Source organism: Bidens hawaiensis, unplaced genomic scaffold (genome assembly GCF_021521415.1).
Source record: "Bidens hawaiensis isolate Kalapana, Puna unplaced genomic scaffold, B.hawaiensis_p1.1 tig00008539_1, whole genome shotgun sequence".
In the NCBI taxonomy this organism is placed as follows: Eukaryota; Viridiplantae; Streptophyta; class Magnoliopsida; order Asterales; family Asteraceae; genus Bidens; species Bidens hawaiensis.
Window position 1 is genome coordinate 780005 of NW_027491612.1, and position 15389 is coordinate 795393.

General features: G+C 39.2%; 1 protein-coding gene across 1 annotated transcript in view; it reads right to left on the reverse strand.

Annotated features, from left to right (window-relative positions):
- Positions 1–6344: 6344 nt before the first annotated feature.
- LOC143529397 (histone deacetylase 14, chloroplastic-like) overlaps positions 6345–15389 on the reverse strand; it is a 165347-nt gene continuing 156302 nt past the window's right edge. The window contains exon 4 of the mRNA XM_077025208.1: positions 6345–6369. The gene's annotated coding sequence lies outside the window, so the exon portion shown is untranslated. The remainder of the gene's footprint in view (positions 6370–15389) is intronic.

Genomic DNA, 15389 nt, shown 5'->3' on the forward strand with positions numbered 1-15389 from the left:
ATCATTACACTAAAGCTAGAAAAAATAGTTACAAGGTAAAAATAAAAGCTAGTGAGAAAGATATCAGAAGTCTTAAAGCCAGTCTAGCTGAAAAAATACAAGTAATTGATCTTAGCTATGAAGTGTTAGAAGAGAAAACCAAACTAATAGCTGAAAGGGATAAACAGATAGCTGATCACCAGGTGAAAGTGGTGGAACTAAACAGAAAACTTGAGCAATTTAGAAATTCCTCCGCTATACTTGTTCACCTCGTAAGTGATCAACGTTCCCCAGTTAAAAGGGGAGGAATTGGATATAATGAAGTTCCACCACCTTATAATCATAACTACACTTATGATCCTAGTAATCAGAAATCTGTTGATATTGAAATTGGTCAGACAGTTCCGGTTAAGGTTACAATTAAAGATCCAGAAGTTAGTAAAGGCGAAACGAGTAAGCCTGTTTCTAATATTAAGATTTCTATTCCTAGTCCTATCTCATCAAATTCGGAGAAGTCATCCGAGTCGAGTGAGATAAAACAAGAGACAGTGTTACCAAAACGTGGAGAGGAAAATAAAACAACTGAAAAGAATTCTCCACTAAACCCGTATGTCCCACCATATGTTAGACAAACGGGCGGTAATGCAGCCTCAACATCTAAAACACCTATTGATACGAAAGTTGAACACAGGAGTTGTTTCAGATGCAATCAAATAGGACACCTGGTTGCTGATTGCCCTCTGAAGCAGAGATTCAGAGGTATGAGGCCTTCGAAAACTAAGAATAGAACTAACAGTAATCACTATAATGGTAAAAATGAAAACTCATCAAAGTTCAGACATTGGACTAATCCAGGTTTTCAAAGAAATCGATCTCAGTTTTTCCCTGTTAACAACCAAACCATTAGTAATAATTCATTTAATTCACGAAGGTTTGGATGGCCTCATAGTCAATCTACAAGAAGGTATCCTTTTAGGACTTACAGATATCATTCTAATACTAACTTTGGACAGCCAAAGTACGGGATGTATCGACCCAAGACCAATAGGTCTTGGGTCCCCAGATTTTAATCCTCTGCTTTAATCGTGCAGGAACAGTTGAACAGGGCTGCAAACAATCTATGGGTTGTGGATAGCGGCTGTTCCCGGAACATGACGGGTAACAAGAACTTGTTACACGAATGGAAACCTTTTCAGGGAGGAAGAGTGAGTTTTGCTGGAGAGAGTGGTGGAAGGATTACTGGAATTGGGACGGTGACTAATGGTAAAATGACGTTAGAGAAGGTGAATTTTGTTGAAGAACTGAAGCATAATCTGCTGAGTGTATCGCAGATCTGTGACAAAGATTACACTGTGCACTTTACCAAGAATGAAGCGATCGTACTGTATCCTGGTTTCAAGATACCAGATGAATGGATAGTAATGAAGGCTCCAAGGGAAAAGAATACGTATGTTATGGACATGAGCTCGACTGAGATGGCAACAGAAGAATCGTGTCTTCTGTCAAAAGCAACTAAATCGGAGTCCGAGTTATGGCATCGAAGAATGGGGCATATTCATCTTCAGAAAATGAACTACATTGTCAAGAATGGGCTGGTGCTGGGTGTTCCCTTGAAAAATTTCAACTTTGAAGACCAATGCTTATCGTGCAAAAAGGGAAAGCAACACAAGAAATCCCATCACACCAAGAAGGTTAATTCAATAGTCAGTACCCTAGACCTACTTCACATGGATCTCTTCGGTCCCGTGAATGTAAAAATCCTAAGTGGAACATCATACTGTTTGGTGATCACTGATGATTTCTCTCGATATTCTTGGGTATATTTCCTGAAGGCAAAGGATGAAACGGCTCAGATGGTAATAAATTTGATTACCAAGGTTGAGAATATTATGGGGAAAAAGGTTAAATACATCAGGAGTGACAATGGGACAGAGTTCAAAAACTATCAGATGGAGATCTTCTGCTTACAGAAAGGGAAAGACCACCAGTACAGCGCTCCGTATACTCCGCAACAAAATGGAGTGGCTGAGAGGAAGAACAGAACGTTAATTGAAGGAGCCAGAACCATGCTGGCTGATTCGAAACTTCCTGTGGTGTTCTGGGCTGAAGCTGTTGCAACAGCCTGTTATATCCTTAATAGAGTTTTAACTGTTAAAAGATTGAATAAAACATGTTATGAACTTATGCATGGGAGAAAGCCTAACTTGAGTGGTCTTGAACCATTCGGGTCCCCGTGTTCGATATTAAAGACCAATTCTAAATTTGGTGAAATAGCCGACGAAGGTATTTTAGTCGGATATGTTGTTGGGACTCCCAACAGACGAGTCTTTAATACATCAACCAGCAGGGTTGAGGTGGTGTGTAACACTGATATCACAAGTTACAAATCACCAAAACCAAGCACGGGACCCGCTGGGGCTTTCGACTATGATAGGCTTTTTAAATCTTTTAACATGCCTTACTTGGATTGTGCAGAAGTTGATGAGAGAATTGCTACGAAGATGCTTTATGATGAGGAAGAAAATTATGTGCAACGACCGCAGTACGATGAATGTCAGCCTTCCTCGTCAAATGCTGTCGATACCCCTGCTCCCTCTACAGAAGAGGAATTCTTCAATCCGTTTCACTCTCAACAACAATCACCCATTGATGAGCTACCTTCGAACCTGGAAGACAATCTGCAAGTCAGTTCGGTTCCGACTACGAGAGTTCACAAAAATCACCCTTTGGAGAACGTGATAGGTGATCTGTCCGACGGTGTACAAACAAGACAAAGCTTGAATGAGCACACCTGTGTTTACACAAGCATTAAAGATACAGGCATCATTAACGATTGCTTGTACACCTGCTTCATCAGCCAGATTGAACCAAAGAACTATCAAATGGCTCTCAAGGACAGCTCGTGGGTCGAAGCCATGCAAGAAGAGTTAGCCCAGTTCAAGAAGATGGAGGTATGGAATTTGGTTGCAAAACCGAAAAATGTGCATGCGATTGGCACAAAATGGGTTTTCAAATGCAAGAGAGATGAAAAAGGGATAATTATCAGGAACAAGGCGAGGCTGGTTGTAAAGGGTTTTAATCAGCAAGAGGGGATCGACTACAATGAAGTGTTTGCTCCTGTGGCGAGATTAGAAGCAATTCGATTGTTTTTGGCATTTGCGGCACACAAGGAGATGAAGGTGTTCCAGTTAGACGTGAAGAGTGCGTTCCTTAACGGTAAAGTCGATGAGGTAGTGTACGTTGAGCAACCTCCGGGTTTTACTGACCCAGACTTTCCTGATCACGTGTACAAGCTAAGTAAAGCGCTATATGGGCTACATCAGGCCCCTCGTGCCTGGTACTCAACTTTATCCGATTACTTGCTTGAGAATGAATTTGAAAGGGGAAGGATAGATAGTACACTGTTCGTTAAGAGAAATGAAGAGACTTTCTTCTGGTTCAAGTCTACGTGGATGACATCATCTTCGCTGCATCAAAAGTCGCCATGTGTCAGGAGTTTGAAGCCATCATGAAACAAAGGTTTGAAATGAGTGCTATGGGTGAACTAACTTTCTTTTTAGGACTGCAGGTTGATCAGAAGAAAGATGGGATGTTCATTCATCAGACTAAGTATGTCCATGACGTTCTCAAACGCTTCAAGATGGAGGACAGCACTCCATTTGATACTCCAGTTTGCGTCAACCATAAATTGGGTGCTGATTCATACAGTGATGCAGACGTGGACCCCACCCAATATCGGGCAATCATAGGTTCTTTAATGTACTTAACTGCTTCAAGACCTGATATTATGTTTGCAGTTTGTCTTTGTGCTCGCTTTCAGGCAAACCCAAAGGAATCTCACTTGAAGGGTGTGAAGAGGATATTGCGATATCTCAAAGGCAAGCCTAAGCTAGGGTTGTGGTACACGAAAGGAGAAGACTTGGAGTTAGTCGCCTACACAGATTCTGATTATGGAGGGTGCAATCAGAATCGGAAGTCAACAACAGGTGGATGTCAGTTTCGTGGAGGCAGATTAGTGTCATGGCAGTGCAAGAAGCAGACCTCAGTCGCCATTTCAACCTGTGAAGCAGAATACATGGCAGCATCGAACTGCTGCTCCCAGGTTCTTTGGATACAACAGCAATTGCGCGATTATGGTCTGAATTTCACTCATACTCCTATTTGCATTGATAACACTGCTGCTATCTCATTAACTAACAATCCCGTAAAGCATAGCAAAACTAAACACATTGACATCCGTCATCATTTTATACGGGATTGTGCTGAGAAGAAATTGATTGTGCTCGAAAAGGTTGATACGTTAGATAATTTCGCTGACTTGTTTACTAAAGCGTTTGACAAAACTCGATTTCAAAACCTTGTTGAGCTGAATGGGATGATCAATCCCGAGTAACCGTGTTTTCGTGTCTGTGTTTTAAAAAAAAAAGTCGCTATCGCTTAGAATTATGTCGGTTGCCTCAGTTTGAAGGACATATCTTCGGATATGTTTGGTCCTCATTTCTACTTGTAGAATATGAGGATAGCCATTAACCAGATGACTGAAAGTGACCGGGGCTGTTTATGATGTGTTTTTATTCTTTCGCTGAAAATTAGTCGTTCATACTTAGTTAGAAGGACACATACTTGTATGTGGTCGGTCCAGCTGATCCATTGGATCTTCAGGATAGCCGTTTACCTGAAGACTTCGACTTGATCGGGGCGATAGAAGTTAAAATTTTTTCAGGGAGATGAAATTATTTTTCAAGTCTACTACTTCGTAAGAAGTTCCTTTACTATGTTTAACAGAAAATTGATCCAACCTTGGAAAGTGATAGATATACTGATTCTGTGTGCTCAACTAGTGAAGTTATTAGGCATAAAAGGCTTTAGAACAGTCATTGTATGTCATGGTAGCTTTTTATGGTGCGTAAAAGTAGAAGTGATACTAACTAAATCTACTCGATTTTAAGTGGAAACTCCTTAAGAGTTGTGCATGTCTCCATATATATCTTTCCGAATGAGAGGCAGAAAAGCGATTACCCAGTCATACACGAGCCCGTGAGTGTTCTGATTCCCGTGAAGATAGCGTGTCAAGAAACTGCAGTGATCCAGATTCGGGACTTGCAGTTGTTTACGACTCTGAAACTGTGTAAATACTTAAAAAAAATGTGTTACTGAGACATTCTAGAGCTTATAAGGTTAATACTTCTCAATCAAGATGTGAGAAAGTGAACGGGAAGAAGAGTCTAAAGATCGAAGAGTACTTACTATTTAATCAGACACTACGGGTCGAGGTCAAATCGGGGTGACTTGGGAAAAGCCAAATACGCTTTGAGAATAGATAGGAGACATCACAATCTCTGATGTGTTGCCCATTTAAGTTTTGAGCTTAATTGAACCTAACCCGTATCACAGAAGCAATGAAAACCATTCTAAGTTATTTACCTGCTTACAACCTGTTTCTTTATGTCATAATACAGCTGAACATGGATCTGTGTGACAGTCACTTAATTAGTATGATTCCTGTTCGAGTCTTTTCTAAAACATGGTAGTCCCTGTCGAGACTGAAATTTGATCCCATGTACTTTATTTTAAAATTTTTTCTACTTATGTAGTTGTATGATTTAATACCTGGTTACTTGTTCTTGATCGTATCATTTAATGCTTTAAAGGATGTTTTAAAACTTAATTGCAAATTGTTCAAATTATAGGGGTTTGTTGTGTAAATTTTCATATCAGCGAAGTTATCCATAACTTCGCCTGCAATAGGCGAAGTTATCCATAACTTCGCCTGTATAACTTTGACCCTATATAAAGGAAATTTTTGGTCAAAATCATTATTATTTTCTAAAACCAGCGAACTTATCTTCCAGTAACCTAGGCGAAGTTATATCTCGAATCACATCTTGTTGTTTTTTCTCAGTTTCTAATACGATTTAAAGGTGTGTAGTGTCATCATATCGTATAATCACTGACAATGGTGTTTATCGAGGTCGTTTTGGTCCGTTTCGTGACCTCGGTCTTTCGAAACCTCACCACCCGATTTTCAAACCTGTTATTACGTGGTCGTAATCAACTTGATCGTCTAGATCGTCTTAAAAACATGTTTTACGAGATCCGCAATCTCCAAATTGACCCAATTCACCTCGTTCGAAAGTCTAACTGTTGCCGATTCATATTCAGGCGAACTTACAGTTTAGGCGAAGTTATTCTTAACTTTGCCTGAGGTTTAACTTCACCTGATAATTAATTATGTAACAGTATATGAGGCGAAGTTGTGGTTAGGCGAAGTTATCATTAACTTCGCCTTGCCCTTTTTATTTAACATTTATTACGCGAAGCTCAAGTTGAGGCGAAGTTGTTCCCAACTTCGCCCCACCTCTAACTTCGCCTATACAGAATAAATCATAACTTCGCTCATGGTAACAGGCGAACTTGTGATTTGCCTCGACGATTCTCTAACTTAGACTGTTTTTGTTGCAGAAATGGCAGCTGTAGCTGGAGCAGGTGGTGCAGGTGGTGATGAAGGTGGAGATAACCATCGACAGTTTTTCCCGGGGCATAACATGTACATCACATTGGACCCAGATGCGAGTGGTGTTGATGATTTCCGCGAGATCATCACATTTCTACTTCGTTCGCGTATATTCCACGCTATTACGACAACACTGCCTATATCTTTGCCAAACATTGAAAATTTCTGGCAGACAGTGGAATATGACTGTCGAGTCGAGCCCCCGGTTATGCGTGCAACGGTCAATAATCAGATAGTACCGTTCTCGTCTGAACAGATCAGGGTGGCGTTACAGTTTGGGGATGAAACAAGAGACGATCCTACCGACTTTGTGGCTCCATTCCGAGATGGTGCTTTTCTGAGAATGGGATATTCTGGTCCATTGGGAGATACTCAAAGACGAAAGAGATTCTTGTTAGACCAATGGCGATTTCTTATGCACGTGATGATCGTGTGTATGTCAGGGAGAAAGGCTGGTACAGACGGGATGGGTGCGACCATGCAGTCGGCGATGACTGCACTGACTTACAATAAGCGTTACAGCTTTAGTCAGATGGTATTTTACGAGATAGATCGTCAGAGAAGAGCGGTGGCGCGTGAGAGATTTCTTATGTATCCAAGATTCCTACAAATGATCTTGAATAATATTGCTCCCACGTTACCTCAGCGCCGTCCAATTAGATACGTGGAAAGTGTAAGTAAAAGGATCTTCGCTCAGTGTAGATCATCGAGTGCAAGAAGCAAGCCTGAGCTCCGTCCTCGACTGTAACACCCTGAAACCGCAGCGGAAACGTAAACGGGATGCCACAGACACATCTGATATCAACCACATTGTTTATAAAGAAAACTAAATACATTAATATACTTCAAATTACATTATCTCGTATTTCATTACCGTCTAGGTGATACACACATCATACCATACGATACATAATTCTATGTAATATAATGTATCCTAACATCCCACACGCAAATCTTACACACATCAAGCACTTAGCACGTAAGCAATCACTTCATCATAGTTGTACCTGAAAAGCATGTGAGAAAACGGGTCAACTACGAATAGTTTGTGAGTTTCACAATTTGAGTAAACCTTGATAAATCAATATCATAATATAATATTATCTGAGGACACTGTTAACCCTGTACTGTACCCTTTCCGGGGGCAATGTTAACCCAGAAACACCTCTTTGGACATCTGGGGACACTGTTAACCCAGTACTGTACCCATTCCGGGGGCAATGTTAACCCAGAAACACTTCTAGAGACATCTGGGGACACTGTTAACCCAGTACTGTACCCATTCCGTACGATTCCCGTACAATCAAATATTTATAAATACACACAAATCCATGCGTTCAGTATGTACTTAAACATTTCAATAGTAATATGCTTCCGCCCCGGGAAAATATTTGAAAATAATTCAGAAAAAGGGGCTCGTGAAACTCACCTTAGCACATGCAAGCAGGTAACAACAATCATTATCAGTTAACACGTCCAATCTGTAATATGATCCCTACGATCATTACTATACACTCATTATTAATATAACTTTAACCAAGTTAACCGGTACATCTGGGGACACTGTTAACCCAGCACTGTACCCGTTCTGGGGGCAATGTTAACCCAGAAACACTTCTCCGGACTCAGATTGTGATATCGTTTAGAGTTCACTGGTCAAAATTATTATTAGTCGTTTTTCCCGTTTTGCGTGCCTAGCACGGTTATCCGTTTTTACGTTCCAAAAATGAGTTTGGTCGCACACGACCCGAAAATAGTTGTTGACTGATAATTTAGTTAAAGTTGTGAAATTAGAGCTCGGTTTACACGCCCCGATTGGCCGCGGGACCCGTTTCCGTCCTTGGCGTACCGGAAACTGTTAAATCGGTTAAAAATACCCAAATCATCCGAATTACTTTCGGATGATTCATTTTTACTTGTTTAACTCTATTATATGAAAACAGTTCATTTTTAGGGTTTTTATACACCAGTCAGTTCGTTTAGACGAACTTTACCGGTTTATGCGTTTTAGACTTTAAAAGTTTGTTTTTATCTTCTTTTTAGCACAAATAATTATCCGTTTAGTCTCGGATCTTGAAATTTTGCAAAAATCACTTTTTGACAGTGGGGAATTTAATAAAAATATTTCCAGAATTAATTTTTATATTTAAAATTTATTTATCTATTTTTAAACACCATTTAAACACTAAATATGTCGTAAATACCAAACGATCTTAGAAACATCCCAAATTTCTCCTGGATGTCCCCTGCCATCCACATAGTCCCCTGTAATTTTTCCAGAACCAAAATCTTCCTTTACATGCCATTTTCACTAAAACCGAGCTAGAAAACCCTAGAACTCGTTTAACCGAAAAGCCTACTTAGACTTCTTCAACTGACCTAAAATTTTGTGTGTGACTTATTCATGATATAAAAAGCTTATCTGAAATTTTCCAGAATTTTTCATGATATTTAACTATTTTTCATCATTTTTGGCCCAAACCGAGCATTAAATTCACCAAATATTCATCCTTTATCCAAAAATTACCAATAATTCACAGAACTCATATTTTCATGTGTAGATCATCCCTGTGAAATTTCGTGACCTAACTCTAAACCATCAACAATCTGTCCAAAAACTCCAAAACCAAACATAAACCGAATATACATTTCGTTTTCCGCCACTACAAGCTACAAACTCGTCTTTCCGCCTTATCTACCACTAAATACAGAACCTACAACCAACATACCACAATACCAAGCAAGTTACACTCACGATCAAGCCATTTCTTTCATGGTTTCGGTTATGATTCAAAAACAAAGATTTAACCGTAAAAATTCGTTTTTGATTCGTTTAATTCCTTTCTTGAACCAAGATCCCTTGTATAACCCGTATACATCACTTGATCAGGCAAGAATCGGTTTTCATCATTGAAACCTCATTTTCTTGCAAATAAACTCAAGAAACGAAGATGGAAACATGATTAACTCGATTCTTTACCTTGTTTTCTTGCTACAAAATCTCGGTTTTGGATCATGATCTTGAGAGGAAGAGATGGATGTTGATTTGTTGGATGAAAAAAAAGAAATAAAGGGCTATGGGGTTTTCCCCAATCCGATCGGAACTCTTAGGGGGGTGGGGTGGGACCCACCTCTCCATTCTAGGCCACATGTTTGGATTTCGGATATCCGGATAATGTTTTGGATAATCTGGTTCAGTTCGTTTTTCGGTTAAATGTCTAATTCGGCTTAAAACGAGGTTAAAACGGTCGTTTTTCGGCTTAAAAATGAAATTTATATAAAACCGATTTAAAAACTTTAAAAACTTAAACCATGACGTTTATTAACTTAAAACATCATATCATTAATTATCGCGCATCTTTTTCGGCTTGATCGATCATCTCTTGCTCGGTCTGGTATTAAAGGTTTCGTTTAACGTACCGACGTACCATTAAATCGAAATTCTTTTTATGTGCTTTAATTCACTTATCCCGAAGCTTTAATACTTCGTAAACATCACTAAATATCATATATCTCGTCTATAATTGAACCCTCGATTCGTTCGGGTTTCAATAACTATCGATCGATTAATCGCATATTCAATACGATGAATTATATATTCACGTACGATCAATACAGTGAACCATGTATTCTCGTATAATTACTATGGTAACTCATGTACCCGACATTACATATGACGTAACTAACGTCTATCGGTTAGGGTATACCTGGTTTCGTCGGAATCGTTACATTCTCCCCCCGTTAAGAAATTTCGTCCTCGAAATTTTACACGCCTACTATTCCCTTCCGAGAGAAGGGTGGGGGGTTTTTCCTTCAGAATTCACCCTCGCGTTACCAGGTATAATCTGGTCCTCGCTGTGAATTCCACTTAATCTTAATCAATAAAGCTTGGTGTGTCCAAACTGTTTAGTTTTCCCGTCTACTATCTCAACGGAATTATTTATGATATCAAGTATGTCTTCTATGAGTACTTCCATTACTAGTACTTTCGTTGCCTCATCGCTTAGGTACTTTTCAATCCGTATACATGGCAAAACATCATGTATAATACTTAGCCCCTGGAGTACTTTAATCGATAAACTAAATGACCAATCATGGAGATAGTCTCATGAGGTCCAATATATTAAGGAGCTATTTTCGGTTTTGGCAAACCTCATATCACCTCTCTAAGGTGATGCCTTAAAAATGCCTTGTCACCTCTTTCCAATGACAATGGTTTCCTATGAATGTTGGCATAAATCCTTTGCCAATCTCGCGCTGCTTTCAACTCATCTTAAATATTATAAATCCGATTGGTTATTTATCGAATCAATTCAAATCTTATGGCTTGATTGACGCCCATTTTCAATTTAACAAATTGGTGATAATTACTTCACCCATAGAAAGCTTCAAGCTCTCGATGCTTCATTCCCCGCCTTCCAATAATGGAAGTAGGATGCTATTTCGATCTGAGATAATTGAAAATGGTACTCCATGACGAGATACCATTTCACCATCATGAATTTGGGCGAGAATTCATCGTGGTAATCGTCATAGATTGGGATGAAATGCGAGGATTGGTTAATCGATCCGCGATTACCCAAATTGCATCGTGTCTTTGATATATCTTGGGAATTTGCGTCCCGAAACGCATTATAATTTATTCCCACTATCATTGGCGAATTTTCTGTCGTTGTGGCGTTCCCTAGGGTTTTTGGTGTGCAGCCTTATCTCTTGCATAACTTAAATATTCACCAAAATACGTAACCATATCTTTCTCCAAACTCGGCCATTAATGAAATCCTTTCAGGTATTCGTATCATCAATAGTCAAATCCGATCCCAGATGTATGGAATATTTCGATCTATGCGCTTCGTCCATGATTAAATCACGAAGGTCATGGAGGGTCGGGATCCAAACCCGATTTTTGAAATAGAGAATTTCGTCCACGCACTGTTCGAAATTCTTCTCATTGCCGTGAAATCCCTCCTTTTCCAATTGTTCCTCTTTTAACGCCTCACGTTGAGCGACTCGAATCAGGTCCGAAAGGTTCGACTGGACTATCATCCCCAGCGCTCGCACTCGCAATGGCTTAACCCGATCTTTCCTACTCAAGGCATCGGCTACGACGTTAGCCTTGCCGGGGTGATAACGGATGTCACAGTCATAATCGTTTAACAACTCGACCCATCTTCGTTGCCTCATATTCAGTTCTTTCTGATCGAATATATGCTGCAAACTTTTATGATCGGTGAAGATGGTGCACTTCGTACCGTAGAGATAATGTCTCTAGATTTTAAGTGCGAAGATAACCGCTCCCAGTTCTAAGTCGTGAGTAGTGTAATTTTTCTCGTGTACTTTTAACTGTCGGGAAGCATAGGCTATAACCTTATTATTCTGCATCAACACGCATCCTAACCCTCTACGCGATGCGTCACAATACGCGACAAAACCATCGTCTCCATCGGGGAGACTTAAAATCGGCGCTTGGCACAATTTTAATGGTTTCTATCTTATTTGGATCTTTGTGAAATCCTTGTTGCTTTACAACATGACCAAGGGATTATGCCTTCTTTATTCAAAATCACATTTCGAAAACTTCGCGTATAGCTCCTCTTGCTTTAACACTTCCACAATTTTCCTTAACCGTCGTTCGTGCTCTTCTTTACGTTGCGAATATATCAAAATATCATCAATGAATGTTATGACAAATTTGTCTAAATAAAGTTTACAGACTTGGTTCATGAGTTCCATGAATGCTGCCGGCGCATTTGTTAGCCCGAAAGGCATAACTAAGAATTCATAATGGCCGTAGCGAATCCGAAACGCTGTTGTTGCAACGTCCTCCTCTTGGATTTTTCATTTGGTGATAACTATATCTAAGACCAATTTTTCTAAAAATAAATCGCCCTTTGCAGTTGGTTAAACAGATCATTTACTTCGAAAAAGTGAATACCTATTCTTGTTCGTCACTTTATTCAATTCTCCCTAATCAATACATATCCTAACACTTCCGTCCTTCATTTCCCAAATAACACTGGTGCACCCCATGGCGACTAACTAGGTCGTATAAAACCTTTATCCAATAATTCTTGCATTTCAGTTGGCGCAAGTCGGTAAGATGCTTTAGCAACAGGGCCAGCTTGAGGTATTAAATCGATTCTGAATTCGACCTGTCGGGTTGGCGGTAATCCAGGAAGTTCTTCTGGGAAAACTTCTGGATATTTAAGTATCACTGAAACATCTTCTATATGTTTTCTTTTAAATACTTTGGCAATCGCGTTTGTTAAATACACCACGTCTTCTTGTCGTAAATATTATAACATCTCAAGATGAGATTAGAGTGGTAACATAATACCGAAAACTTTTCTCTGTATCTAATCGCTTCATCGTCCGAATGAGAGCTTCTAATCATCTTCTTTTCATATTTGATTTCAGCTTCATGTTGAGTTAGCCAATCCATGTTAACTATTACGTCAAAACTTCTTAACTTTACTGGTCGAAGGTCAATAAGGAAAGGATTAATCGTTCAGAGTAATAGGACAATTCTGAACAATTTAGTTAACCATTAGGGATTTACCGTTAGCGATTCTACCGTATGGGGTTCTATAATTTCACTAATCGGTATCTTTCCAAATGATAGGAGGTTAGCAGGAACTAACTTCTATCGACAACCGTAAAAATATCGCTGAAGCCCATTGATTTAAAACTACAACGTACTTAATACCACCTTTGGATCATGACGTGCTTTATTCGAATTACTCACAAAAGCACGGCTCCTTGCTTGATCCGAGGTTGACGCTTGTCTTGAGGTTCGTCTTCCAACGACACCTTGGTTAAACTTTGGGCAATTTCTCTTGAAACGTTCTGTACTGCCACATTCATAGCAAGTACAACTGTTTGGCATAATTTGATTTCTTTGGATGGATTTTTATTGAGGTTGTTGGGTTCGGAGTGGTTGTACACGAATGGGTTGGGGTTGCCGGTCCACATGGCTTCAGTTGGTTCTACAATTGGGGCATTACGTCCATCTTTACCATACTTGTGGCCTACTATCACCCGACATTCTTCTTTCTGCCGATAACTATATTTTCCACATTTAAGGAAGGACCCTTTATGCGGTTCATGTTTTCACACCAGAACTAGTCTTAGTATAATTCTGGGTTGTATGACATACCTACTTATTCACAAGTCTATCTTGCACTATACCTTTATCATTTCCCTTCTTTAACACTCGATGTTTCACCTAACGTCCTTCCATTCCGCTTCCCATAGAATCAAATATATCAATGCTGGCTTGTGACACAACCCTTCCAAAGGTTGTATATTTTACAGGGTTGACTATACTCCTTATCGATGGAGTTAGCTCCCAATATAGCGCTCACTTCGCTTAATTTCAGGAGTAATTAGCCATGTTACCAGACATGACAATTCCTTCAAACGATTAGCATGTTCTAAGTGATCAGCACACAACATTTCTATCTTTCATAGCTCAGTTTCCAATCTCTGAGTTTAATTACTCGAATAAAAGTGCTCTAGCACAAGAATTTTAAATCCTGACTATATCATCTGAGCAATAATTTTCTAACTATAATTTTGTACCATCGTGTTCCATCACGATACAACATAATCTACCAACATATCTGTAGCATATTTCACTACACAATGTTCTAGACTCTTACCAATATCCTTAACCATTTCGATCTTTTCTATCCACTCGCTAATTTATTCCTCCCTTTACCATCAGTAAACTATTAATAATCCCCTTAACACAACCGATAAACATATCCTTCATACCGGATCTAATTCATTACGACTACTATTCATGTTTAGTTTATAACTAATACTTGTAGTCATAATAGTATTCGGTGGGACATTAACACTCTTAGTAATAACACTAAGAATTGAAATATTCATAATCATGTGATTGTTCGATCTATAAGTCTGCGATCACATTTGCGTCAACACTAGCAGTGATCTGTGATACGACATTCGGTATCATCATCTGCTATCTTTGAGCAATCAACTGAATCATATCAATCTCCATCATTGGAGTTACTCATTTTATGTCATTCTGCCGTACTCATCCCGTACGCAGTAATCAATACTAATCTCACCATATAACTCGTTACCAGCTCAATCATAACAGCAGGTACACATACACACCAAATATTATCATACATATTACACATACCAGTATCTAGTATATATATGTCCCACAAATATAATAACACATGGACTTAACCTGACGTCGGTTAACGTTTAAATATGTTTCATAACCCTTGTCACCAACTGACATATAGATCTTTCTCAATAAGGATTAATGTTTTAATATGCTTGATTTCAATATCCTTCTGCATGTCAGCATAACCGATACATGCTCACCGTGAGCACCAACGATTACGTACCACGGAGTTATACTATCCGTGTCTATTTGTATAACCAGCATACACGGTATACCACCTACGAACGAACAACCAACTATGCTATAATGATTCCCACACCTCTTTGTGTATGGGTAATCATTCTATTCGAGAATACATAGGTATAGACATCTAACGGATGTAAGGATAACATAGGGAGTTACAAGGTTCAAGGTAATCGCGCAACATGGGTTGCCTTCAAATATTATCAATTATTATTATAGGAAACTCTATCACTTGCTCAGTAAATGTCCTCAGGCGTTCTAGGTTCGCAAAAATCGGTAATTCTCGATCTGGAGGTGGTATGTCTCCTATGTTTGAGAGTGAGAATTACATATATATATTTCTATATATTATTTTTATCTGCTCATTTATTATCAATTTTTTTTTAACGGAATAAGAATAGGTTCACGTACAGGTCCGTCCGTACGTGAGGGTTGGCGGTTCGGGTGAACATAGGGGGTTATTAGGATATACGGTACCGGTGTTAGTAG